The sequence below is a fragment of the Rhincodon typus genome, chromosome 26, assembly GCF_021869965.1.
Source record: "Rhincodon typus isolate 14 chromosome 26, sRhiTyp1.1, whole genome shotgun sequence".
Taxonomy (NCBI): Eukaryota; Metazoa; Chordata; class Chondrichthyes; order Orectolobiformes; family Rhincodontidae; genus Rhincodon; species Rhincodon typus.
In genome coordinates this window covers 30,905,207-30,933,102 of record NC_063357.1, presented here as the reverse complement: position 1 = coordinate 30,933,102, position 27,896 = coordinate 30,905,207, and the positions used below count along the sequence as shown (strand labels likewise).

Below are 27,896 nucleotides of genomic sequence, written 5' to 3'. Positions count from 1 at the left end.
TGTTCACAGTTCCCTGAAAGCTGCCACCCAGGTGGATAGAGTTGTTAAGAAGGCGTATGGTGTGTTAACTTTCATTAATAGAGGGATTGAGTTCAAGAGACGTGAAGTTATGTTCCAGCTATACAAAAGCCTGGTTCGGCCGCATCTGGAATATTGTGTACAGTTCTGGTCGCCTCATTACAGGAAAGATGTGGAGGTGTTGGAAAAGGTGCGGAGGAGATTTACCCGGATGTTGCCTGGAATGGAGGGAAGGTCTTACGAGGAAAGGCTGAGAGATCTAGGGCTTTTCTCTTTAGAACAACGAAGGATGAGAGGTGACTTGACAGAGGTGTACAAAATGATCAGAGGTATAGATAGAGTAGACAGCCAGAGACTTTTTCCTAGAGTGGAGGTAGCTATTACGAGGGGGCATAGTTTTAAAGTGAGTGGAGGTAGATATAAGGGAGATGTCAGAGGTAGGTTCTTTACTCAGCGTGGTCGGGGTGTGGAATGCATTGCTGGAGAGGGTAGTGGAGTCAGCCTCATTAAGACCATTTAAGCAGCTATTAGATAGGCATATGGATGACAGTATAAGGTACGGGTGGAGGTTAGATAGACCTTAGGATTAGGGTAAAAGTTCGACACAACATCGTGGGCTGAAGGGCTGTGCTGTCCTATGTCCTATGTCCAAGCCATTGGGCTGTAAGCTCCTAAGACGAATTATGAAGTGTTGTTCCTCCAGTTTACGTTTAGCCTTGCTCTGACATTGGAGAGGGCCAACGTTGGACATGTCACTAGGGAAGTGGGAGGGGGAGTTAAAGTGGATGGCAACCGAAAGGTTGGATTGCTTGGTCCGTGCAGAGCGCAGATGCTCCACAAACCAGTCCCCGAGTCTGCGTTTGGTGTCCCTGATATAGAAGAGACATTGGGAACAATGGTCACAGAAGATGAGGTTAGATCAAGTGCAGGTGAATCTCTGCCGGATTTGACAGGATTGTTTGGAGCCTTGGACAGATGTGAGGGGGGAGGTGTAGGGGCAGGTGTACCACCTCCTGCAGTTGCAGGGGAAGGTACCACATGAGGCGCAGGGGTTGGTGGAGAGCATGGAGCTGACAAGGGAGGAGTCGCAGAGTGAATGGTCCCTACGGAAAGCAGACGGGGTGGGGAAGGAAATATCTCTTTTGGTGGTGGGGTCTGATTGTAGGTGGCGGAGATTTTGGAGGATGATGCATTGTATACAGAGGTTGATGGGGTGATGTGTGAGGACTAAGGAGACTGTAGCCTTGTTGTTGGGGGGGGGGGGGGGGGGGGGGGGGGGGGGGAGGAGAAGAGGGTTTGAGGGCAGAAGTGTAGGAAATGGGGGCGATGCGGTTGAGGACATCCTTAATAACACAAGAGGGAAACTATGGTCTCTGAAGTAAGAGGATATCTGGGAAGTCCTGAAGTAGAACATCTTATCCTGGGAGCAGATGCAGCAGAATCAGAGGAATTGAAAGTAAGAGACAGAATTTTTGCAGGAGGGTGGCTGACAGGTGGTGTAGAGACCCACCCCTCACTTACTCCAAACTCTCCCCATCAGAACACACCTCACTATTAAGCCTGCCGGTTGTGGGGGGGGAGAAAGAGGCATTGGTGGTAGTACAGCAAACTGACCTCTACGTTGCTGAGGCCAGACAAAAATTCTCTGACACATCCTCCTACCATCCCCTCAATCACGACCCCACTTCTGATCACCAAGCCATCATCACCCAGACGACTAACTCGCTCATCACCTCAAGAGATCTCCCGTTCACAGCCTCCAACCTGATAGAAACAGGCAGTGCAGGGTTAGGGAACTATCTCCTACCCAAGATCCATAAACCCAACTGCCCCAGTTAGTCCATTGTCTCTGCCTGCTTCTGCCCCACCGAGCTCATCTCCTCGTACTTCGACTCTGTTCTTTCCCCTTCGATCCAGGAACTCCCTACTTACATTCGGGACACAACCGGAACCCTCCACCTTTTCCCAAAACTTCCAGTTCCCCAGCCCCCAACACCTCTTCTTCACCATGGTCGTTTAGTCCCTGTACGCCTGCATCCCCCACGAGGATGGCCTAAAGCCCTTCACTTCTTCCTCTCCCATAGGCCCACCCAGTCCCGCTCCACCAATACTTATTTTGTTGGCAGAACTAGTCCTCACCCGAACAAATTTTCTTTTGATTCTTCCCGCTTCCTACAAACCAAAAGGGTGGCTACGGGCACTCGCATGGGTCAAGCTATGCCTGCGACTTCGTAGGATTTGTGGAACAGTCCCTCATCAACAACTACACTGGTACCATCCCCCACCTCTCTGCTATATTGAGGACTGTATCAGTGCTGCCTCATACTCCTGCGAGGAACTCAAACAGTTCAACTTCGCTAACACCTTCCACCCGCCCTCAAATTCAGCTGGACCATTTCTGACACCTCCCTCCACTTACTGGACTTCTCCATCTCCAATAAACAACTCATCACAGACACCCATTTCAAACTCACTGACTCCCACAATTACCTCGACTACACCTCCTCTCAACCAACCTCCTGCAAAAATTCTACCCCACACTCGATTCCTCAGACTCCACTGCATCTGCTCCCAAGATGTGGGAACTCAAAAATACTGAATGCAACCAGTTATCCAGTGGGTAAAACAAAACGTTATATAAAATTAACTGGATAAAATTTACCTCAGCACGATCAGAAGAAATAAAATCTTGCATTTGTACAGTACCTCATGACACCTCTTTAGTTACGTCCTATAGACAAGACATACCCAAAAGCACTAAAAATCTGAAAACAAGGCAAAACATTTTTGGTGGCATTTGTTGAATGAGGGAAAAAGAACTACCTTGTGACACAGTGGTACCCCTGGACTGGGGTGCCTGGGATCAAGTCCCACTACTCTAGAGGCGTGTAAAACATCACTGAACATTGATTAGAAAATATCTCAAAAGAAATACCTCTTTTTACATCAGGCTTGCATTCAAACAATAGCATCTCCCACAACACCTTGGTATCTTCCTTTGTATTGCACAATAGATCCAAGCCTGCTTGCATCTGGGTGCAGAGCTTCAACCAACCAAAAGCAAGATAGTTGCCAGTCATTTTGCTCTTAAGTCACAAACAGAAAATTTGAACATGCACAGCTGCTTCAAATGTATGCTCCGAGTCTAATTTGGAACAGGGACCTTCCCTAGGGAAGCATATTCACTCAGTAAAATAAAATGCAAGCAGTCAGCCAGGGTGCAGCCAGAAGAAAAATGACAGGCCATTCATGAAAAGCTGCATGCACCACTGTATCTTAACAACTGAGAATGAAACTCCCTCAGAAGGTCAGTAGTTTGAAATATTTCACATTCTATACCAAATCAGTCAAATAACTTGCCACTGGCCACATTCAGCAATTTATTTGGACACACCGAGGAAGAACTTTGCTTTGACTCTCCAAAAAAAATGGAGAAAACAACTGGTTCATTGTATACCAATTTCTGGGTTTGAGGTCTTGCAGAAAGATCTGCACCAGTCATTTTAGATTTCATTGTTTTGAAATACATGTAGTCATCACTCAAAAATCAGCATTAGTTCAATTAAAAGATGCAAAGAATTTTCCTGCGAATGTTCCAGGACCCTCTTGGAAAATGTGTAAAAAACAAGTCATTAAATGCATAAGGAAATCTACAGCTCTTTTTCTCAAGTTTACACTAGCCAAACAACAACTGCCAAAAAAACCATTCAAATATGCTAAAGACATGATAGGAATCAAGCTTTTCTTTCCCTTTATCAAGTTAAGATGACTCGAAGCTACAGGTTTCAGCATTCAAAGCTAGACCATTTGACCACAAAAGGAATATTTGCACACTCAGACCATATCCATTTCTTCCACGAAATGGAGTGAGAGTCATAGACATGTACAGCACATTAACAGACCCTTTGGTCCAATTCATCCATCCCGAACAGATATCCTGAATTAACCTAGTCCCATTTGCCAGCATTTGGCCCATATCCCTCTAAACACTTCCTATTCATAGACCCATCCAGGTGTCTTTTAAATGTTGTAATTATACTGGCCTCCACCATTTGCTCTGGCAGCTCATTCCATATCCATACGCACAGCACCGACTGCATGAAAAAGTTGCCCCTTGGGTCCCTTTTAAGTCTTTCCCCCTCACCTTAAACCTACGTCCACTAGTTTTGAACTTGCCCCACCCTGGGGAAAAGAGCTTTTCTAATCACTCTATCCATGCTCTTCATGGTTTTATAAACCTCTAGAAGGTCACCCCTCAGCCTATAAACATTCCAGGGAAAGTAGCCACAGCCTATTCAGCCTCTCCCTGTAGCGCAAACCCACCAACCCTGGCAACATCCTTGTGAATCTTTTCTGAATCCTTTCAAGTTTCACAACAACTTTCCTATAGCAGGGAGACTAGAACTCAACGCAGCATTCCAACAGTGGCCTAACCAACACCCTGTACAACCGCAACACAACCTCCCTACTCCTACACAGGGGGTTTTCCTATAACGTGTGTTCCGGCAACTCGAATTGGCTATAACGCAATTGGCAAATTGGGGAATGGTATTTGCAAAACGCAAACTATGTGTTGGCTATAACGTGATTCCAACGTCAACATCCCATGATGAGTTCACGAGCTTTGTCCTGAGCAGGTGCCAAAAGAGTCCCCGCGCTGGCATCAAGGATCCTCACGCTGAGAGGTACTGTACAATTCTGCCGCATCACCCACAAAACGCAAAGACAAAGTGGCAAGAATGATAACAAGCAGCATCCCGGTGGTTTATATAAAAGAAAGGCTATAATGCTGGAAGAGAAGATAGATTTTGTAAAGCATTTTGAGTGTAATGAGAGAACATGTGATATTGCTGCTGCAACAGGAATGAAGGAGTCTACCCTACACACCATTAGAGACCCTGCAGAAAAGATTAAAGCAAGCTGTATTGCTGGAACAAGTGAGTGTTAGCAAATCTGAAAGGTCACAGACAAAGGAACTTGAGGAAATGGAGTGGCTAAGTGTTCGGATAGAAGGTCAAACAAAGAAGTGATCTGGGACCACCCTTCCCTCACCACAAAAAACATAGCCTTATCAATTTATGATGATCCAACACAACAAGCCAAAAATCCTGCAGATATGCCTGCCTTTGGTGCTAGCTGTGGCTGGTTTCCTGGTTTTGAGAACCGTTATGCTTTACATAATGAAAAGTTTGTGGCGAAGCTGCCAGCACAGCCGAGGAGCATGCGATGGCATTTCCTCCCATAGCAAAATAAAATGATGAAGGTAGCTACAACTTAGATCAAATTTTCAATTTGTATGAGACAGGTTTATACTGGAAGTGAATGCCATCAAGAACCTACATTTCCATGAATGAAGCAGGCTTTAAGGGGGCAAAGGATTGTATGAATGTGCTGCTAGGTGCCAATGGAGACTTAAAGCTTAATACTGTGGTGGTTACCATGCTGCCAACTCACAAGCCTTGAAAGATTACCTTAAGTCTACGCTAGACATCTACTTCAGGTCAAGCAAGAGAGGTCGGAGACTGGGCAAATTTCTTCTAACCTTATTGCTGATGTTTTCAGGGAGGTTTTTAAAAAAGTAATGCAGGAATAAAATGTGGGTTTCAAGATTCTCCTCACCCTAGATAATGCGCCAAGCCATCCTCAGACTATTGGTGAGCTTTCTGAAAACATCCAAGAGCTGGGGCGGCACGGTGGCTCAGTGGTTAGCACTGCTGCCTCACAGCACCAGGGACCCGGGTTCAATTCCACCCTCGGGCGACTGTCTGTGTGGAGTTTGCACATTCTCCCCGTGTCTGCGTGGGTTTCCTCCGGGTGCTCCGGTTTCCTCCCACAATCCAAAGATGTGCAGGCTAGATGGATTGGCCATGCTAAATTGCCCGTAGTGTTCAGGGATATGTAGATTAGGTGGCTAAGAGGGGGATGGGTCTGTGTGGGATGCTCTAAGGGTCGGTGCGGACTTGTTGGGCCGAAGGAACTGTTTCCACACTGTAGGAATTCTATTCTATGCTATTTCTACCCCCAAACACAAGCTCTCTCCTTCAACCCATGAACCAGGGTGTAATAGCAGCTTTTAAAGCTTATTATTTAAGGTGTACATGTAAAAAGCTGACTGCAGCCACTGAGGGGGATAAGGACAGTGTTCTTCAATTTTGGAAGAACTTTAACATCAAGAATGCAATTGACATTATCGCGGAGGCCTGAGGTTGTCAGTAATGACTGCTTGCATGCAGTTTGGCAGAAGCGTCTCCCAGAATTTTCTCAAGATTTAAAAAGCTTTGATTCATCAGAGGAGCTCCCAAGAATCAAAAGAACATTGTGTTGATCTTGCAAAGTAAGCTGGATTTGAAGAAGCGGAGAGTGAAGTTGTTGAAGAGCTGCTCGAGTCCCACTGTGAAGGCCTCTCTACAGCTGATCTACATCAATTTGTTGCTGACAGGGAGAAGTAGAAGTTGGAGATGAAATAGTAGTAGTCCAGGATGCAGCACCACAAGAGCTTTCCACTTCTGTTTTGTTTTCTATCCGAAGGGAAATTGAGAAGTAGTTGCAACCTTTAGAGAACAATGATTACAATGCAGAACACAGCAAGGTAGCAGCTCGTGAAGTAAGACATTCTTTGGTACCATATGAACTGCTTCTTCATGAATGAAGAAAAAGGGCAAAGCAGCAAAAACTTGATATCTTTTTTAAGCCAAACCCCAAGAAACAGCCAGAAGACAGTGATCCACAGCCATCTACTTCCGGATTAACTATTTTTCGCCATAACCCTGCAAACAAAACTGCACCTAAAGGTGGACGACGACAACCCTCAGCTCCTGCAATAACAGAGCTACCTCAGAACCTCCTCCCCATCAAGTCATCTTGACATTTTTTCAACGTTTAAATTTACTGTTACTTCATTACATTTGTGTTATGCTTGAGTGATTGAGTCATTTTGAGTGATTGTTTTTGTTGGTCTGCCCCAACCTCCTTTTTCCCCATCGGCCCCATTATTTCTATACTAAGCTGTTTCACAGGAACGCATCTATCACATTATAGTGGAACCCCCTGTACTCAATGCACTGACCAATAAAGGCAGGCATACTAAACGCCTTCTTCACTACTCTGTCTACATGTGATTCCACTTTCAATGAACTATGAACCTGCACCTCAAAGTCTCTCTGTTCAGCAACACTCCCCAGGACCTTACCATTAAGCATTTAAGACCTGCCCTGATTTGCCTTTCCAAAATGCAGCACCTCTCATTTATCTAAATTAAACTCTATCTGCCACTCCTCAGCCCATTAGCCCATCTGACCATGATCCTGTTGTACTCCGAGGTAACCTTCTTTGCTGTCCACTACTCTGATGATCCTAGAGCACAGCGAGATCCGCAGGCTCCTTGTTCCCCATCAATGGAACTCATCTTTCAATCGTTTATCCACAGTGAGATCCCCAGAAGTCACTGACCTGTACAGGCTCCTGTCTTTGGCTGTGTAGCATATGTTATGCCCCAGAGCACCCAGGTTCAACATCTTCCCACCAACCACCCCGCAGTCTTTCCAATGCCCCCTATCTGAGCTTGCATCTCTCATGTGCAGCATGGCACGAGACTCCCTCTTGCTCCAAATCCCATTTCCAGACCCATCCTGAGCCATTCCTGGTCCTTTATATGCATATTCTCCCACCTTTATTTCCAAATGTGTCAACACTATGCATTTGAGGGATTGACATCTTGACACTGGGAAGCACTGTTGTAGTATGAGGTTTAACAGCTACATTTTTCCCAGGTTGCGAGAAGCAGTGCCTGGAGATTCATGTTCTATTTTGGGATACTGTTGCTAACCATAGTAAAAAAAAAAACAGGGCACCAAGAGTTTAATGAAGCTATATCATGGCCATACATTTAACACTGCTGGCTCAGAGCTTTGGGGGACGCATGTTGAAAGTTTTCGACACTCAAAGCAATACGCAAACAGCAAGCAGACTTGCAACTCACATTGCCTTTATAGGCCCTGCAATCTGGGCAGACAATCTGCTGGAAGTGTCAAAAAGGATTAATTTTCACTTTCTGCCATTTCTTTAACCTGTTCTGATCAACCTTTATAAACACATTTACAACACAAATTAATTTCACTTTTCAGATATATGGGGCATGAACTCAACAACGCTTTCCCAAAACTAAAGTTCACACCTCAACATTAGGCAGGTAGAAAACCACCCCAACCCATACCTAACATCAACCCAGGATAGTAAAAACTACTCAAATTCTTTCAATTTCTGTTTTATTCCTCAGTAACAATAGTGGCACACCACACCTCAAGTCAATCACAACGCCATAATGATCTGATTTAAAGAGAATTTCCTCACAGCAAAATGGAACTGTAATCCTAATGTGCGTTTTAATTTTATTGAATGGTGGTAAACAATTAATTTGCTAAGCCATAGTCCACGTATTCCTCTCATAAGAGCGGCAATTGGTTATGTATAGCCTGAGGGGCATCACTCAAGAAAGACAGAGTTTTCTTGCCAGCTGAGCCAAGTGATCCCCATTCTAGTGCTGGTGAACAAATAACCTAGTTATCTTATTCTATAAGTGATTCAACTTCTTTCAAGCAATTTTTTCATGTCAATGTGGGTGCTGCTAGGAATGGAGCGCATTTATCGCTCATTTGTAATTGCCCTTGAACTGAGTGGCTTGCTAGGCCATTTCAGAGCGCATGCAAGTGTCAACCACATTGAGAGTCTGGAGTCACATGCTCCTTCCCTAAAGGATATTAATGAACCAAATGGGCAGTTACAACAATTGACAATGGTTTCATGGTTACCACTACATCAACTTTCTCTGAATTCAACTAATAATTCTGGAATTCAAAGTCTACATCTGCTGTGACGGAATTCAACCCAAGTACCCGGAGCATTGGCTTTGGTCTCTGCATCATTATTCCAGTGACAATACTACTATACCACTGCCTCCTCTTTAAGAGTAAAGTCATTGATTTTCATGCCCATGACAAACCCCACTCCAGAGCCATAGAAAGTAATCGGGGAGTGGGATTTTAAGGCTGAGATTGTTCACAACCAGTGTCATACTGGACCCTGAAATGAGATTCCAATCACATTTACGCCACTGAGACTATGGCTATTTACAACTCAGTAACGTCATCTGACTCCACCACATCAGTTCATCTGCTAAAATCCTCAAACACCTATCCTTGAGTGCCTACTTCTTACATTCATGCATACCGTGTGGCAATGTCAGAAGAGTGTCAGTACACTGTAGGCAAAATAAAAATGAGGATTCTTGAGATTTTCTCAAGGGCTACATTCTGATTTCTGGGAACTTTTATTTAGATTTCAGGGGCTCTTTTCTCATGTATTTGGTGATGTTATCCTATGTAGTTTGTGCTAGCGTTGACATATGTTGTTCTGTGGACCCGCATTGAAGCAGAATTAGAATTCATCAACAGCCTTAATAATCACCAACCCTCCAGAAAACCTAAAGCCACAACACAGGATAAGTACTAATTTCGTAGACAAGTAGTTAAATTGGTATAACACAGACAAGTTAGTAAAACACACTCCCTACCTCCAAAATGTCAGACACACACTTCTGCATACAAAGCCATCATCTTATGCACACCTTCTGCTGATGAGGTCACAGCTAATGCATTTCCATCACGTATGTACAAACCTGGAAGTTTACTACACATATTTTCATATCTTAGACTTCAATATTAGTACAATAGAAGCAATGATAATTTTCCCCACATAGTAGCTCCTGATTATATGTTGACTTAAACTAGAAATTCAATGTTGATTGCAAGGGGCTAATTGTCAGTCATTTATTTCAAAGCTTTCCTTGCTCCTAGTTAGCAGAGTACTCCTTTGTTGACAGTTTTAAGATTATTCTATTTTCTTTGCAGTCACACTGCTCTCTCTCGCGCTCTCTCTCTTCTCCCCACCCCACCCCATCCACGCTTGCTGTACCTACCATAAACCAGTACAGGAGAGAGCCAGCCTGTGATTGGAAGAGCAGCTCCTCACAGATTTTGTTCGTTCTACTTACAAGGTTGACTTTTTGATTGGTCGTCCCCATGACTGAATTTTCCCAGGCATTTAGAGAAAACGTATCCACTGTCCCCCATGTAGTTTCACTACTGCACACTCACGACATCCGGATCTACATTACCAGCGTCTGTCTCAACAAATCTACCATCAAGTAATCAGAGTTCAAAAATTCTGTCCAGTTAAATTTTGAGAATTGGATTCAACTTTTAAAGTCCATTCTCTTCCCGGCAAGAGTCCAAGACCGACCAGTGAATCCTTTGGGGTCCGATTTGATGTCGAGATGAGCTTCCAATCACATATTCATGCCATTACTAACAACACTTCTATAACAACCTTTACTTTGAACATCCTAGCTCATTTACTGCTAAAACCTTTTATTACATGACTCTTCCAGTACACCCCTGCCTGGTTTTGATAAACTTGACGTCATCTAAAACTCTGTTACCCGTGCCTTATCCTGCCATTCACTTATTTACCCTTGTTTGTGTTGAACAAGTGCTGCAGTCAAACAACATCTTGTGCTGTTATGCCCGCATTGTTTTCAAATACTTCCTATGGCCTCACCTCTTTCCAAAGGGGCTTTTGTTCCGAAATTGCCTCCCTACACCTTTACCCTTCTTCCTTTGAGCGTCTCTTTAAAACCTTAAACAAGCTTTTAATTCCCTGCCTTAAATATTTCATAAAGCAAAATAGGGCAATGGGGTTATATGACATTTCTATGAAGTGTATTGAGAGATTCTATTAGGTTCAAGACATTATATTAATGCCAAGTTGCCATTGGTTACTTGCAAACAAACACGCTTACTATATTGTGCACTGCCCTTTTATCAGTTTAGTGAATGAAACCAACTTCCCATTCATTTTATGTCTTCAATTATTTTAATTTCATAAGTGAATCACTTAACATTCCCATAAATGTAGCACTGCATAATCATTGGTACATCAACAGCAGCATTCTAGAAGTGTATAGCATCACCATCAGCTCCAGCATGCACTTAGGATTCCACCAGACCTTACTCACTAGAGATCCTATTACACAAACAAGCCTGTCAGGTTGAAGTCTTGTATGTTCTGCAATGAACAATGAAAATGAAATACAGACTGCTCAGCTGCAGCAACAACTCCAGATGCCACAGACTTATTCCTCTCCTTACCTCCCTCACTTGGAGGTGCTGATTTGCTTTCACTAGTGTTTGCCTGTATCGCATTCAAGCAAAACTCATGCCTGGTGTGGCCACTGGGAATATTGAGTTCACTTGATAGTCATGGATATAGCTTTTCATTAGTGATCACTACTTGGTTCAGTGCCAACAGACACCTTGTTGAGAGGTTTGATAGTCAGCTGTAATGCCTGGTGTGGATTTCTGTATGGATTCACCTGAACCCATCCTAGACAAGAGAATTAAACAACCTATCTACAGACCTTAGGACTTGAATTTCACACCTTTCTGCTGTTATTTCACTAAGATTTACCTATGCTTTCATCCTAATATTCTTTGATGTAGACAGGTAAGTGCTTACTTAAAGATCAGACTGCTTTATAGTAACAGCCAGGTGACATCATTGAGCAAGTTTTACTTTTTCCAACTAATACTTAGCAACATAGGAACAGGAAGCGGCCATTTGGTCCATCATGCCTGAGCCACCATTTTGGAAAAAACATGGTTGATCAAACAACTCAATGTCTTTCATCTATACTGTCTGCATTACCAATAGCATGAAGGGTTATCAGAAATCTATCAATCTCCACTTTAAAGATACTCAAAGACTGAGCTTCCCCTGACGTCTGGGTAGAAACAACGTTTGATTTTCCCAAACAGGTGATGCAGCCTTCTCAGCACCTACCCTGTATACCATTTTAAGTATTTTGCAGGCTTCAATTCGATCCACACTCACTCTTGAAAACTCCAGAGAATACAGGCAGAGGTAAATAGGCCAGCAATTTCAGGAACAAGTCTGGTAAACTCTCACTGCACTGCGTCTAAGGTAAGAAACATTTTCCTAATGCAAAGAGATCAAAACTGCACAGTACTTCCAGGTACAGTCTCATCGAGCTTCTACACAACTGAAAAAAAACTTCACTACTCCTGTTCACTATTTTAAATCAATACATTTTTTCTAGAAGTCGTTGTCCTTGACATCATTCATGCAATCACACAAGTGCATGAAGCGTAATACGGCACATGTCAATGCACTGATGACAATAATGCCATATGCCCTTACTTCAACAGAGGCTTTTTATCCTCAATAGGAGGATAGTTGTTTACAGCAGTAACTCTAAAGCCAAAGGGCAAGTAATCACATATCTCTACATGTACACAGATAGTAGGAACTGCAGATACTGGAGAATCTGAGATAACAAGGTATAGAGCTGGATGAACACAGCAGGCCAAGCAGCATCAGAGCAGTAGGAAGGCTGACGTTTCAGGCCTAGACCCCTAGGCCCAAAACGTCAGCTTTCCTGCTCAGCCTGCTGTGTTCATCCAGCTCTACACCTTGTTATCCCTACATGTACAATCTTGATTCAGTACTTCCAGGGAAAATATATAGAAGTGACTGGTTATCAATTTTGAATACTCTAAGAAGTTAAAAATTATTATATGCATCACTGAGGGAGTCTGTTAAAGAGAACAACATAAGCCTGTCAGTAATCATTCTTGGGCATAAGCGACAGTATTTGTTTATGCAAGAGAAACACAAGGAGTCATAGCCAAGAGGGTCTCGCCATTCATTTTTTCTGATCACTACCCTACAAAATAGTTCACCCAGTTTTTGTTACTGCTCTTTTCACACATGATTCATCACAGGGCTACTCCTTCATAGCTACACATAATGTTTATTCATGCATGAACTCAAACAGACTTCGCAAACTTTTTGATTGTAGGGAGGCATAGGAATCAGAACTAATCCTATTAGTACTGGACATACACCCATATCCTTTCACATTGTCACTATAAAACAGGAACCTTAACTGACTCACCTCACACTGGCCTTTCCCTCAACCCTACCATACCCCTGAGAAATTAAAAAGTTAATTGTGATACCCTACGCTGGTCCAAATAAAGTCAGTAAGCTCAACGCTCTTAGTAAGGCTTATCAACCAAACAGCTCACCACTATTTACTTTTTCCGAATCTGAGAATTACTGTATATAACCCAAGTTCATGATACAGCATTGGAATCACCTTTTATCTATCAATTCCCTAAGCATGCATAATTAAGCATTATGCATTTTGTTTAGAATACACAAACAAACCACATATAATTCCAAAGCCTTAATGCTTTTCTAAAACATAAGTTATTTCAACATCCTGCTCAAAGTGGCCCTAGTACAGACACATAGATTATGAGACTATTACATTCAACTTGCCACATGTCTCAAATCACAGACCTCTATATTGCAGTCTCCTGTAAACACCGCCAATTGGGTCCTAAAATATTTATTACTACTACTCCAAGTGGCACTGCATGTGCATGCCATTACATGTCTGGAATTTGAAGCACTTGCTATGACTTAGACATTTCATATACTGTATGGTGAAATACAGAAACTCCATGTAGCCAACAACAATGAAGTGCAGCTGTCTAATGAAATTGAATTTGGTCATTTCTAAAACCATAAAATGACCTGGAAAGTAATTTCCAAGGTCACTAAACAAGTTGCTGATTTTCTAAAGTCTGATGTATACTCCAGTTGCCCTGCAACAAATGCAATAGTTTCAAACTCTTGGATGGTTTGCATTAAAGTTGTCTGAATTGCATTTATCGCTGCAATAAAGTACGGTGACACCAAGTCATCATTCTGAGACCCCATCCAAAAAATGCACAATATAGTCTTTGCTCTTCAGCCTATGGAAGATGCTGAAATAGATGAAATCCCTTTCAAACAGCATAGGAGAAAGCCAGTTACACTCATTCCCCTGATCTTCTACAGCAGAATTACCAGATTGAAATGTCATTGGTGGAAGCTGATAGAGCAACTAGATACCTGATATATGGATTTTGAAAATATAAACTAAACTGAAATACCTCTGATCATCAATCCCTAGTTTGTATGGAGTTGACTATTGCAGTCTTGGTGGTAGGGAAGGAGTACTATAATTAGTCTGAGCACCCGTATCAAGACAAGAATAGCAAAAACAAAAAAGTCAGCCATGGCTCCCATTCCTGAGTTCTGCCTAACAAAGGACATTTTACCTAGGAATCCTGAAAAGCACAATACCCGTGGCAGGGTAAGAGATTAATGGGAAGATTAAAAGCTTCAGAAAAGGGAAAGAAACCAGTTCTAGTTTATACTGCATAGTTTAATCCTCAAAATTGCATAAAATTTAAGGTAGCAAAATAACAAGAGTAGTAACATCAAGATTACATCTGGTATCATGTGCAAGGCCTGCTAAGAGGAAGCAGAAAAGACATGTCATGCATACCTGAGTTGGTGTAGTTGGTGAAAATATGTAAAAGGTAGCCAGGTGGGCAGATAAAATTTAATGCAAATATAAAGAAATACTTTATACAGGAAAAATGAGTGATAATATACAGCTCCATGAATGGGCAACATGCAAGCCAAGGATGAAACCAAAAGTGACAGAGAGTCCAAGTAGACACAATGCTAAACAACTAAACAATTCAGAACAACTGGCAAAATCAACAAATGTTGAATGATACTGTATAACCGTAGTGCACAAGACAATAATTTTAATAGTGCATCCAGTAGCACCATTAGTCCAGGCAAATGTTCCAAGGCACTTCACAAATGTTAACATGGCATATGTTTAAAGCACTAGAAACAAATGCAGAGAAAAACAAAGTTAATTCCTGTAATGCAATCTGCTTATGAGGAAAGACTGGAGAAACTAACGTTTTATAGTCTGGAACTCAAATATCTTAAAAAGATGCACAAGGGAATTGAGTGTGGAAATAAATCAGAATTTAAGTTAACTTCCAAAGTGTAGAAAAACAGGTTCAAGCTACGAGAAGCAAAAAACAAGATTGACATCAGGAAATTATTTTTCACATGGACAGTGATGAACATATGGAACAGATTTGCTAAAATAGTGCAGGCAACATTAGAAACCCTGAAAAGACAACTCAAACAAATGGATTCTGAAATGAGAGTTTGAGGCGTGGGGGTGGAGGCTGTTGGATCTTTCCTGCAAGAATGCATTTAAATGCTGAATGGCCTTTGTCTAGATGAAAAGCGCTCAGAGTTAGGATTTGGCTCCAATATTCCCCATCAGGATAACTAATATTAATCCCAAAAGACACAAATACAAGCATTGCAAAAGAAATCACATGGTCAGCAACAATGCCATTGTGAATAAACACTCCAGTTTAAAAAATACATCCGAGTTAAACTAAAAATGAAATCTTTACTCTCAGTAAATGAATTATATTACAAGAAAATGAAACTTATTCTTAACCAATGAACTGGATACTAGTCATGTTTATTGCATTCTCTCAGCATATATTAACTCAATTGTTAAATGTTTACACAAATCACAGGAGGTCCTGGTTGATCTAGAATAGTAACCAGTCCTGATAGACTATTCAGGTTCTTTGATTATTTAGCATTTCTCAGGATTATTTGTAGACTTCAAGTGTTTGAAATGCACATGATTCTACTACTAGATTTTTTAAAATTCCAACTTTCAAGAATAGCATTGTTTACTGGGAGATGAATCTCAGACATACAGCAACCTGTACCTCACTTGAGTAAACATTATGCAGATGAAAGATCTGAAATCACAAAAATACCAATAGAACATTCACAAACAGATAACATCATAACCAAGTCTAACCCGATCTTAATTTAACAATAAATTACAACTTTTTTAGCAAAGGTTATTTAAGCGAGAGCATTCAGGAATGAAAACGTTTTGACAATTTTTCCCCTCTCTAGCCCAATATGATAAGGATCACAGGAGATGACAGCACAGTGGCTTACAGCCTAATCAGAGTTAGCCTGGGAGACTTCAAATTGAGTTCAGAGCTCACGATGCCTCATTCCATTAAGGCGAACATGGGCAAAGAAACTGCCTGCTGCTTAGCACTAAATGTACCCCTTCAGCTGATGAATCAATACTCCTCCACATTGAGCACCAATTTGGGGGGAAACCCTGATCACAGCAGGGGCACAATGTATTCTGGGTGGAAGACATCAATGTCTGTCTATCACCAAGAGTAACTTAGTAACAACACTACTGTCAAAGCTTAACTGGGAAGATTGCTCTGATAATCATGTCCCACCATTTCACAAGTTGTCACAAAATGTATAAAGTCCCAATAAGACCATCAAAATGACTAATTTGCTTGAATGACTGCCACCAAAGGCAAACAACAATTCACACCACTGTTCTTCAAGAACAGGAAAATAAACAATTTATTGTAATACACAACTTAAAATCACAATCAAGACAAACTTAAACTAAGATAACAAGGTGTAGAGCTGGATGAACACAGCAGGCCAAGCAGCATCAGAGGAGCAGGAAAGCTGACATTTCGGGTCTAGACCTTTCTTCAGAAAAATCTTCCTACTATCTCCCAGACTAAAACTAACTTTTTGCTGTACAGTTCACAAGATAGCCAAGCCTTCTCAGGAGCACTGGTCTACAGTCATCCTATTCCAAGGACTTCACAGGACTGCCCTAAACTCTGAAGTTAAACTAAAACTAAAAGTCTTATTCTCCAAGTTATAGGTGTTTCCCTTAAGTTTTAACAAAGTTTCAGAAGTCTCCAACAAACCTACAGGCCTCATTATTTACTTTGCTGAGTTGCAAAAAAATCCAAGATAAACAGTTGTCGGTGGATGTCAACACATTCACTCTAAAGCCAGGCCTCGAAAAAACTGTTTCAAAAGAAATCACCATGGCTACAAAAATACTTAAAAGGTAATTATTAACTTCAGACACAAAACCCACATGTTAAAATCCAAAATATCAATAAATGACAAAAAAAATGTTCAAATCACAGTTTACATCACACAGGGTTAAAGAATTCCATAACCAACAGATCAAACTGCAGCCCTGCCACAACCAGTGTGAATAGTGATAAACAATTAACAAAAGGTGGCTGATATAGAAATATGCCCAACCTCAGTGACAGGGCTGCCCAGCACATCAGTACAGAAGACCAGGCTAAAACATTTGCATCCATCCACAACAAGGAGTGCTGAATGCCTGATCCATCTTGGCGTCCTCCTGAGGTCCCCAGTCTTCAGCCATTTCAATTCACTCCATGTGAAAACTGAAGATACTAAATACTGCAAAGGCTACTGGCCCTGGCAACATTCCAGCAAGAATAATGAGGACTTGTGCTCCTCTAGCCAAGCCAGTTCAGTACTTACAATACTGGCACCTACTCAGCAACATGGAAAATTACCCAAATATGTCACATCCACAAAAAGGACAGGACAGGACAGGATTTACTCCCCCTTGGAAATAAGTGGGCCTATTAGCGAGAGGCAACATCATGAGACACTACCTCCCCTTCACAAAACTAACTTGATTGAGTTTTCTGAGGAAGTGACGAAGATGATCGATGAGGGTAGGGCATTGGATGTTGTCTACATGGGCTTCAGTACGGTCTTTGACAAGGTCCCTCATGGCAGACTGATACAGAAAGTAAAGTTGCACGGGGTCAGAGGTGAGCTTGCAAGATGGATAAAAAAAAAACTGGCTAGGTCATAGAAGACAGAGGATAGCAGTGGAAGGGTCCATTTCTGAATGGAGGGCTGTGACTAGTGGTGTTCCTCAGAGATCAGCGTTGGGACCTTTGCTAGTTGTAATATATATAAATGATTTGAAGGAAAATCTAACTGGTTTGATTAGTCAGTTTATGGATGACACAAAGATTGGTGGCATTGCAGATAGAGATGAGGACCATCAGAGGATACAGCAGAATAGAGATCGGTTGGTGACTTGAGCAGAGAGATGGCAGATGGAGTTTAATCCGGAAAAATAAGGTAATGCATTTTGGAAGGTCTAATCCAGATGGAAAATATACAGTAAATGGCAGAACCCTGAAGAGTACTGAGAGGCAGACGTATCTGGATGTACAGGTACACAGGTCACTGAAAATGGCAACGCAGGTGGAGAAAGTAGTCAACAAGGCATACTGCATGCTTGCCTTCATCAGACGGGGCATTGAGTTTAAAAATTGGTAGGTAATGTCGCAGCTTTATAGAACATAAGTTAGGTGGCATTTGGAATATTGTATTCAATTCTGGTTGCTACACTACCAGAAGGATGTGGAGAGTGTACAGAAAAGATTTACCAGGATGTTGCCTGGTTTGGAGGGCATTAGCTATGAGGAGAGGTTGGAGAAACTTGAGTTGTTCTCACTGGAACGACAGAGATTGAGGAGTGATCTGATAGATGTCTACAACATTAAGAAGAGCGTGGACAGGCAGAAACTTTTTCCCAGGGTGGAAGAGTCAGGTACAAGAGTCAGGTACAAGGGGACATAGGTTTAAGGTGCAAGGGGCAAGGTTTAAAGGTGATGTACGAAGCAGGTTGTTTTTTTTAAAAACACAGAGGGTGATGGGTGCCTGGAACTTGTTGCCGAGGGAGGCAGTGGAAGCAGATACAATAGTGACTTTTAAAGGGCATCTTGACAAATATATGAATAGGATGGGAATAGAGGGATATGGCCCCTGGAAGGCTAGGGAGTTTTAGTAGTGACAGACAGCATGTCGGTGCAGGCTTGGAGAGACAAAGGGCCTATACCTGTGCTGTAATTTTCTTTGGTCAGGTTGGATTTTAGAACAAAGAACAATCTACTCTTGATCACCAAACAATGGAAGAGCTCGTCAATATTGCTATCAAGTAGTACTTGCTCCACAATAACCTGCTCATTGTTGTTCCGTTTGGAATCTGCCATTGTTACCCAGCTCCTGACTTTATTACAACCATGGTCCAAAAGAGGTGAGATGAAAGTAACGGTGCTTGACATCAAGACAAAATCTGACCAAGTTTGGTCAGAAGGGTCCTAGCAAAGCTCGAGTCAATGGGAGGAAAAAACATAATTTCACTTGAAGTCATATCTAGTACAAAGTAGTGTGGAGCTGGAGGAACACAACAGATCAGGCAATGTTGAATTTCCTGCTCTTCTGATGCTGCCTGACCTGCTGTGTTTCTCCAGCTCCACACAGTCTTGACTCTGACTCCAGCAGTTCTCGCTACCTCTCTAGTACAAATTAGACAGTTGTTAGCAGTCAGTCATCTCAGCACCAAAACCATTACTGCGACAGTTCAACAGGGTAGTGTCTCTTCAGAAATGTTATTACACACCTCTGAAGCAGGTAGGAACTTGAACTGAGTCTCCTGACCCAGAGGTAGGGGCACTATCACTGGCCAAGAGCCCCATGGTAGTGTCCTACAGCCAGCCATCTTCAGCTGTTTCAATGACATTGCCTCCAAAGTCAGAAGTGATGATGTTCACGGATGATTGTACAACGTTCAGCATCATTTGCCAATCCTCAGATACTGAAGTAGCTCACGTTCATATGCAGCAAGACCTGACTGAAACAGGGCAAGAAACACTCACATAATGCAATGACGATCTCCAACAAGAAAAAAAATCTTATCTTTGCTTCTTGCCATTCAAACATGATTACTATTGCTGAACGTCCCCTTTAACAACATCCTACAGTTATTATTGACCAGAAGCTACACTATACCAGCAATATGAATAGTGTAATTTTAAGAGCAGGTCAGACGCTTGCAAGTCTACAAATTTTTCACCTCCTGACCACCACCTACAAGGCACACAACAGGAGTATTATAGAATAATCTCCATTTGCTTGGATGGGTACAGCTCCAACAACACCCAAGCAGCTCATTTGATTGGCATCAAATCCATGACCTTCAACATCACTTCCTTTACCAGTGATCTAAATATATGCTGTTGCCACTGTGCAAGTTACACAGCAACTCACCCAGGCTTCGCCCAATAGCACCTTGCAATTCCCTAACCTCAACAACCTATAAAGAACAAGGAGAAGAGATGTATGGGAACACCTCCAGCTGCAAGTTCCCTTCCAAGCCACATACCATCCTAACTTAGAACGATATTACCAATCCTTCACTATTGCTGGATCAGTGTCATGGAACATCCTTCCAACAGTGGGTATCCCTACAGCCCAAGATTTGCTGCAGTTCAAAGCTGCAGACCATCACCACATTCTCCAGGGCAACAAATGCTGGTCTAACCAGAAATGCCCAAATTTCATGAACAAATAATAAACAAAAAATCAAAAAAAATCAAATCTGGGATCAATAACATACTGACTGGCTTTGTTGTACTCTAACATTTCACATCAGGAATTTCAAAAGATTTAAGGATACAGCAACCATTCTATCGACAGAAACATACAAATTGCTAAGTAGTAATATGCGACAAATCTGTTGGGGGACATTCAGGTACTAAGCATTTGAGGGAGATGCCTACAAATACAAAGTATGAGAACAGCATCCAACAGTGCAGAAGACATAAAAGACTCCATACCATGCTTCCACTCAGTTTAGACACGTAGAAGGAGCACCAAGTGAATTTATCATGCTATTACACATTTATCTACTCTACTAGAGTTTCACAGATCACCAAATTTTGGCAGTTCCCTACTTCCAAATAGCTTGCCTAAGAAACCAGGCCACCAGCAACTCTTTTTGATTCATTACTCCCTAATTCAGAACTGCCAACATTGGATATTGATTACAACACGGGAGTAAACTTGCGTTCCAATTCGTGCCTAGAAACAATCTTAATATTAGATTGACCTCTGCCCTGATGGCTAGTTCAAGCTGGTTAATGTGTAAACCTTAAAGCAAATAAGGGTGCAAATAGCTAACTTAAAGAATCCATCAAATGAACGATTATTCCGTACCATTGACCCAAGTGATGGAAAGAAATATCAAATATGATTCAGATTCTGAATGCTATCTAGTAACCTTTATTTGAATTGACCATAGTCTTAGGGCAAGGAAAGAATCAGGTTAAACAACAATGCTTCTCCCCAGTGCCCAAAGTGCCAGTCTAAATTCACCAGCTCACACATGAATAACGATTTTAAGGGCACTTAGTACCAAGAACTATGCCACAGCAACAAATCACAGCAGAGAGTAAAGCGAAAAAAATTAATCTCACAATTGTTGGAGAACGGTTCCACTGGAGCTGGCAGCCCTGCCAGTACTTTGCTCAAGAAGCTATCCTTCACATAAATATCTGAAGAAAGTGTATCATGGAAACCATCACACATTATGGAAACCATCACAGAGAATCGGAGTCTGTCTCCAATTGATATTCATAAACCATTATTAAATTTGTAGAAAAATATCTCAGACAGTGGTTAGGTTCAAAAATCCAAGCTGTTATTTCCCAATGCTAAACATAGACACTGGTATCAATAATAATACTACAACTCAATGATCAGGAAACAGAACTAAGGTCAAGAGATCTGAATGTCTTTGACACCAAGCAGCATATTGCCTTTATGCAACTGATCAGGGAAATTGGGACAAATCCAAATGACTAACATCCAATGTCTAGAAGCTAACTAATAGACTATGACAAACAGATTTGTAACTGATTACAGAGAAAATTCTCAAATTCCTAGACATAGACGAGTTTCATATGATGTAAAAGCCTAATGCTGGAAGAAACAATTCACATTGCTCAAACTCTAAATTTCTCTGAACTTTAAGTTAATCATTCCAGTTTCAGCAAGTTAATTTTTAATAGCAATACCTGTGAACTTTGGTTCATTGAAACCTCTGATCATTCTGATGTTTAGTTTAGCTGCAGCTATGCGCCAATAGTGCACACTCCTTTATTGCCTCCCCTACCACGTGGGCAATTACAGTGCTAACTGATGGCAACATGCCTAAATTGAATAGTAGGATGGATTTAAGGGGATCATGTCATAATTGAATACTACAAAAACCCCCAACAGCTTCCCAGAAAGGCACAAAACACACTATTAAAGTTCCAAGCATAGAGCTTGCAAAGACAAATTGTCTCAAAAAAAATCCCCTTTAGAAATTTGTCATGACATAGCCTTTAAAAGTTCCCACACAGTTCCATACAAAAGGTCAGTTACTTGTACAAACTAAGCTACTTACTGACCTTTAAAATATCAACCATGAATATCATTTTAGATTTGACAAGCATATCCAGTCTATCTGTTTCAAGCAACAATTAAGATATACATTTCTTGTATTCTGCTAAAAGTGTTACTGTGCATGAAAAACTGCACAAATGTGTAATTGGAGCATAGTTGATTACAATAGTTTAATATAGGGGTTATTGTCTGGTCCATTAATCACATATCTTAGTGGTAGAATCTTTTGGAAATACAGTAGTGACCCATCTAAATAGTGGCAACTGAAAAGGTTTCCTGGTAACACAATTTCAAAGGTTAGTAAATCTACGTGATGAATTACTGCAGTCCCCATGCATTTGAAAGCTGGTAAAATGAGTTGCTTGGTGGCAAAGAACTTGAATCTTGTCGGACAAGAGACATGCTGGCGATTTTGCGAGGGCAGATGCAAGAATATCAAATTTCAAAGGAAATATTTTACGGCACGAGACAAAGGATGCTGACTGGTTAACAAGTGGGCTCTAACAAATTGACACACCAACACAGTGCACCAGTGAACATGATTCCACCAAGTCAAAAAACAAAAAAAAACTGAGGATGCTGGATATCTGAAACAACAGACATTGCTGGAAAATCTCTGCAGATCTAGAAAGAAATTAGAGTTAATGTTTCGGATCCAGTGACCATTCTTCAGAACCGATAGTAGCTAGGTCAAACCAACTGTTTTCCTCTCTCTTTGGGCTCTACCTATACTTGTCCTTTATTCTCTCCCGCTCCCCATCTTCTGTATAAAAACTGTCTTTTTCCTAGCTACTATTCATTCTGAAGGAGGGTCACTGAACCCGAAACGTTAACTCTGATTTCTCTCCACAGGTGCTGTCAGACCAGCAGAGATTTTCCAGGAATTTCTGTTTTTGTCTCATGATCCCACCAAATGTTTACTCAAATTTAAAAAGGCAAATTGATTGATCGCCTCTTATTCTTTGCAAATTTCTGATATGTAAAAGATACATTTACTATATTTGAATCTGTGGCTCCACATAGAATCTTCTCAAACTTTAATGGGCTACATCCTTTAGAAATTGACCTTTAGTGGAGGGCAGTCGAAGCAATTCCCTTTCCTTGATGGACTAGTTGAGAAAATTGCTAAAAGGAGTCTCTTGTCTATGAAAACCCTTCATCAGTGAATATATGCACGAAGATTCCTTCTGCTGTACATGTCACATAACATCCACATGGTCCCATAACATCCACATGGTCCCTCAGGACTATATGGCTGCTCTCTCATTAGACAGACAGACAGACATTTGGTGGTGAGTTTAACCTGAGGGTTCACATCTCAGGCTCGGGGTGAGGTTGAGGTGGTGGTATCTTCATGGTAACCTCAGTTGGGATGGAAACCGAACCCATATTGTTGATGTCACTTTGCATTGCAAACCAGCAGTCCAGCCAACTGAGCTAACCGTCTTCTACTCTTATCAGACCAGCCTCATCAACAACCTTGTGAATATGGCTCAGCCATTTGCTCATGTGCAGGCCTGACACCAATTCAAACTGCTATGATGCAGTAGCAACACAGGTGATAACCTTCATTGACAGAATGCTATTGAATTAAAATGACATTCTGCCTATGATATAACATCTGCAATTAAAAAAAAACACAGGGACAACAGCTCCCTGGTGCACTCTCCATAGCAAAGCTTTGGCCAGAGCCTAAAATCAACATTTCTCTTGTGCAGTATGTTGTTCTGTTTGAGATTTGGTTCTTATACCTATCCTGATAAGTGCAAGTCAAAAACCTCGAACATTCTTTTTTTCAACAATTACCACACTTCTCAAAATACAGCCAATAATGACAGAACTTGCCATTCACTTACAGCAAAAACATATATACATCTTAAATTTGAAAACATGATTTGCAAAAGTCATTTTATTTCTCTAACTGAATGTCTTGTAACAGCCATCACTGCCCCTTAGTGGATACATTTTTCTGCAAGGATTCACAACATCACCCTCCTCGATATTTATTAGGTCATTCAGGGTCCAATGCGTCAACTGAAGTCATACTTTAAAGACACACCCATTCCCCGGCATGACATCAGAAATCAGAAGTACTGTTATTAGAGTCAGTGCCTAGTCTTAAGACAAATGGAGACTGATAGCAGCAGTCAGAAATAGACCTAGCAACTTTTCAAAAAATCTTACATGAAGGCAACAAGGCTGTGACTTCTATTTGAGTACCAGAACAGGCAGAAAAGAGATAAGTCAGGTAACACACACTGAAACCCAAGTCAGTCAATATCCACAGGAAGTAGAAATATCATTTTTCTAAACAAATTGGACATTAAATGCTTCACTCACCCAGTTGAGGTATCTGATGCTTTATTACTCCATGTGGGGTATATTGTGTTCCCCCACTTGAGATTGAGGCAGCATGTTTTATTCATCTTTGAAGTGAGGGGTGAGATATTTTTATTTCTGATCATTGATTCTTGGCATGTGAACAAGGCTAACAGAACAGCAATTTGGTCATGATGCCTTAAACTGCCAGGTCGGCCCCAAAACTAATCAGAGAGTTCACAACATCTCCTTCAAATCCAAGTTCAACGAAATGTCATTGGAGACATTTTGATGCTAACGCTTGAATGAATACACCACTGTTCCTTCTGCAGCACAAGGTACACATTCCAAATATTACAACCTTGCAAAGCTGGATTTTCAGCAACAGCAACGAAAACAAAATACTCCACAACACAGTCACTTTCTTGTTGAAGATATGTCCACATTTCGACTGGTTCGTTGCTCAGTACAATCAACTAGTTTAACATTAAGGAAAACTAAAGCACATTTCATTGTGCAACTAATTTGAATAGAAAATAAAATAAAACTTGGTGGCATTATACAGATACTTTTAATAACAGAAAAGGGGGCTCAAGCATTGTGTCATATGATCCCATATATTTTATTCATTTACTGGCTGTCATATTTTGCATATTCTTAGTAATTGAGGCAAAATGTACATTAATATAACTGCATCATGTAAGTTATAAACATCAACATAAACATCAAAGCGATTGGCCTTGTGCAATGTGCAGTGAAGTTCAATGCAAATTAACACTCAGATCCTGATTACTTGAGATACATACTCCCGGATTCCTAATTGAGGAACTTCCAGGGTTCAACCGCCTTCTGAGCTTCATTCCTTTTGCCATGAAATCAAGAAAGTGGGTACTGCGTATTGTGCTCAGCTCTATTTGCAATATCCTAGATATTTAAGCCATCCAGGTCTTGTAGCACATTGACATGAAATATTCAGGTTTGGACTGAAAAATGGCTTTCAATATTTCACAAAAATCAGAAAAACATTATGGTGCAGGAGGCCATTTGGCCCATTGCCTGTGTACCGTCTCCGAGCATCGTATTTTGGTGGCATTCTCCTGCTCTTCCCCATATCCTTGCACATTCTATGCCGTTTTGAATGCCTCAAGTGAACCTGCCCATACCACATTTTCCGTAGGGGTCTTGTGGCACAGTGGCAGCATCACTACATCTGGGCCAGTGTGTCTGGGTTCAAGCCCCACTTGCCCTGAAGTTAACACATACCTATTATACTTCCAGGCAGTCCATTCCTGAGTGGTTTGGATCAGATGAATGTATTTATTCCCCCCATCACATCACTTGCTTCTTTTATATATAGCTTTAAAATCAGTGTCCTCTCATTTTAACTTCTTTTATGAGCAGGAACAGTTTTGCCCTATCTCCTCAATCCAGCTCCTTCATGATTTTGAAAACCACTTCACATCTTCTCTTAGCCTTCTCCCCTCCAAAGAGAACAATCCAACCAGACACTCAATTGGACATTCCACACAAGTGCCTCATCTTGTAAAATAGAGGCTAGAGACGAATGGTATTCTGGAGAGAGTGCTTACTTCCTAGCCTCCAAAATACCTTATCACCGACAAACAGTATGGATCACAAAATCGAACTGAATACCCTTCATTTGCTTGGATTAGTGCAGCAGCAGTCTTTTGACCAACATGAAAAATTTACCACCACTATAACAGCTACATGAAATTCCCAGTGTTGTTTTGACAGCACCTCACAAAACAAAGGGTACCAGCATTTCGAAGTACAGGTGGCACAGAAACTCCTTCACTCCCAAGTAACATGCAGTTATAGGGAGAATCATCACTTTGTTATTATCAACACAGGTTCAAAATAATCAAACACTGCACTGCATCATACTCAGACCTATTGTATTAAAGATATTTGTGTACAACTTGCACGCTATACCTAAATACTCAAGAGAACTCCAAAAATCTCTCATGCTCCCTCCGCTCACCCGCACCATATTATCCTCACCGCTTCCTACTGCCCCCAACCATCTGGAAATCCTCTGTATAATCTTTCCAATACAACCTCCTCCAACCCTCCCCTGCCCCCTCCCACGCCCCTCTCCTCCAACCCTCCTACGCCTCCTCCCACGCCTCTCTCCACCCTCCCCGCGCCACACCACCCAACTCCATTGACTTCTCCCTACCACCTACTCCAGTCCTATGCGTTCTCCCTCCTCTCCTACCCGCTCCCTAACCTCTTTTTCCCCTCCCAACTCCCCCGACGGAGTACTCAAACAATCTCATTTTCCCTCCCCTTCCCCACTCCATATAACCTTCACCGCCTCCCACTACCCCAAGCCCTCTGTATCACATTTCCCACACAACCACCTCCTCCCTCGCTCCCACCCCCGTCCCTTCTCCTTTGCCCTCCCCGCTCTGCCCTCTAGCCCTCTCTCCATCTTTGCCCCTGCCTGCCTGCCTGCCTGCCTTCCTTCCTTCCTTCCTTCCTTCCTTCCTTCCTCACGTCGCTTTTTCACTTTCTCTTTTCCCTTTTCCAGTATACTCCTCCAGTACCAGTGTACACCATTCCTATTACTCTCTACTTACAGCTTCCGCCTTTCCCTCAGGGCCCACTCCGTTCCCCTCAGCAACACAACATGGCGACTGGCGCAAGCCTACCAATCAGCACAAAGATCCGAAGCAGGAGGGACCCCGGCCAATCAGAAGGGCGCAGACGCACCTTCCCGGGGAATCAAACGAATCAGAAATCAACTCACACCAAGCAGAGGCCGCCTGGACCCACAGACCAATGGGTTGGAAGCAGCCCATTGGTAACCAATCAGAAACGCTTCTTTCCCTTTTGGTCGACATCTCTTGTATAATTGACGATGATACGTTCTAACTTGTATCCAATCAAAATGCACAGCGCGGCAAGCAGCAACCAATCAAATACGCCGGGTACTCCATCTGGTGGCGATTCTGTAGCTGCCCATTCTCCTGTGCGTAGTGTCTTCACCCTGTGTAACCGTTATCCTCTTTCTAATCCGGTTTCGTCCACTCAATATCCCTTCCCCTCACCGTATCCTCTCCCCACACTCTCTTCCCCAAGCTCGCCCTCTCCTCTCACGCCCCCCTTCTGCCATCCTTCCCCCCCCCCTCCCCCCCACACACTCTCTCCCCCCACCCCATCCTCTCATCCACCCACACTCTCTCCCCACCCACACTCACCCCTTCACTTCCCTCCCCACCTCGTCTCGTTTCCTCTTGCTTCCCTTCCCTCTTCCCATCCACGCCCTTTCTTTACTCCTCTCCCTTACACTCTCTCCCTCCCTCCCCCAGCATTCGCCCTCCTACACTCATTCATCATGCCTCCCTTTCCTCCCTCCTTCCCTTTGTAGA

General features: G+C 42.1%; 1 protein-coding gene across 5 annotated transcripts in view; it reads right to left on the bottom strand.

Moving 5' to 3' along the window:
• mtmr4 (myotubularin related protein 4) overlaps positions 1-27,530 on the bottom strand; it is a 141,868-nt gene extending 114,338 nt beyond the window's left edge. For 2 of the 5 annotated variants that reach the window (XM_048612530.1, XM_048612534.1), the window contains exon 1: positions 27,105-27,204. The gene's annotated coding sequence lies outside the window, so the exon portion shown is untranslated. Of the gene's footprint in view, positions 1-25,764; positions 25,784-27,104; positions 27,205-27,274 lie in introns of those variants that run through there. The other 3 variants (XM_048612531.1, XM_048612533.1, XM_048612532.1) reach the window with 3 other exon arrangements.
• Between the last annotated feature and the right edge of the window lie 366 nt (positions 27,531-27,896).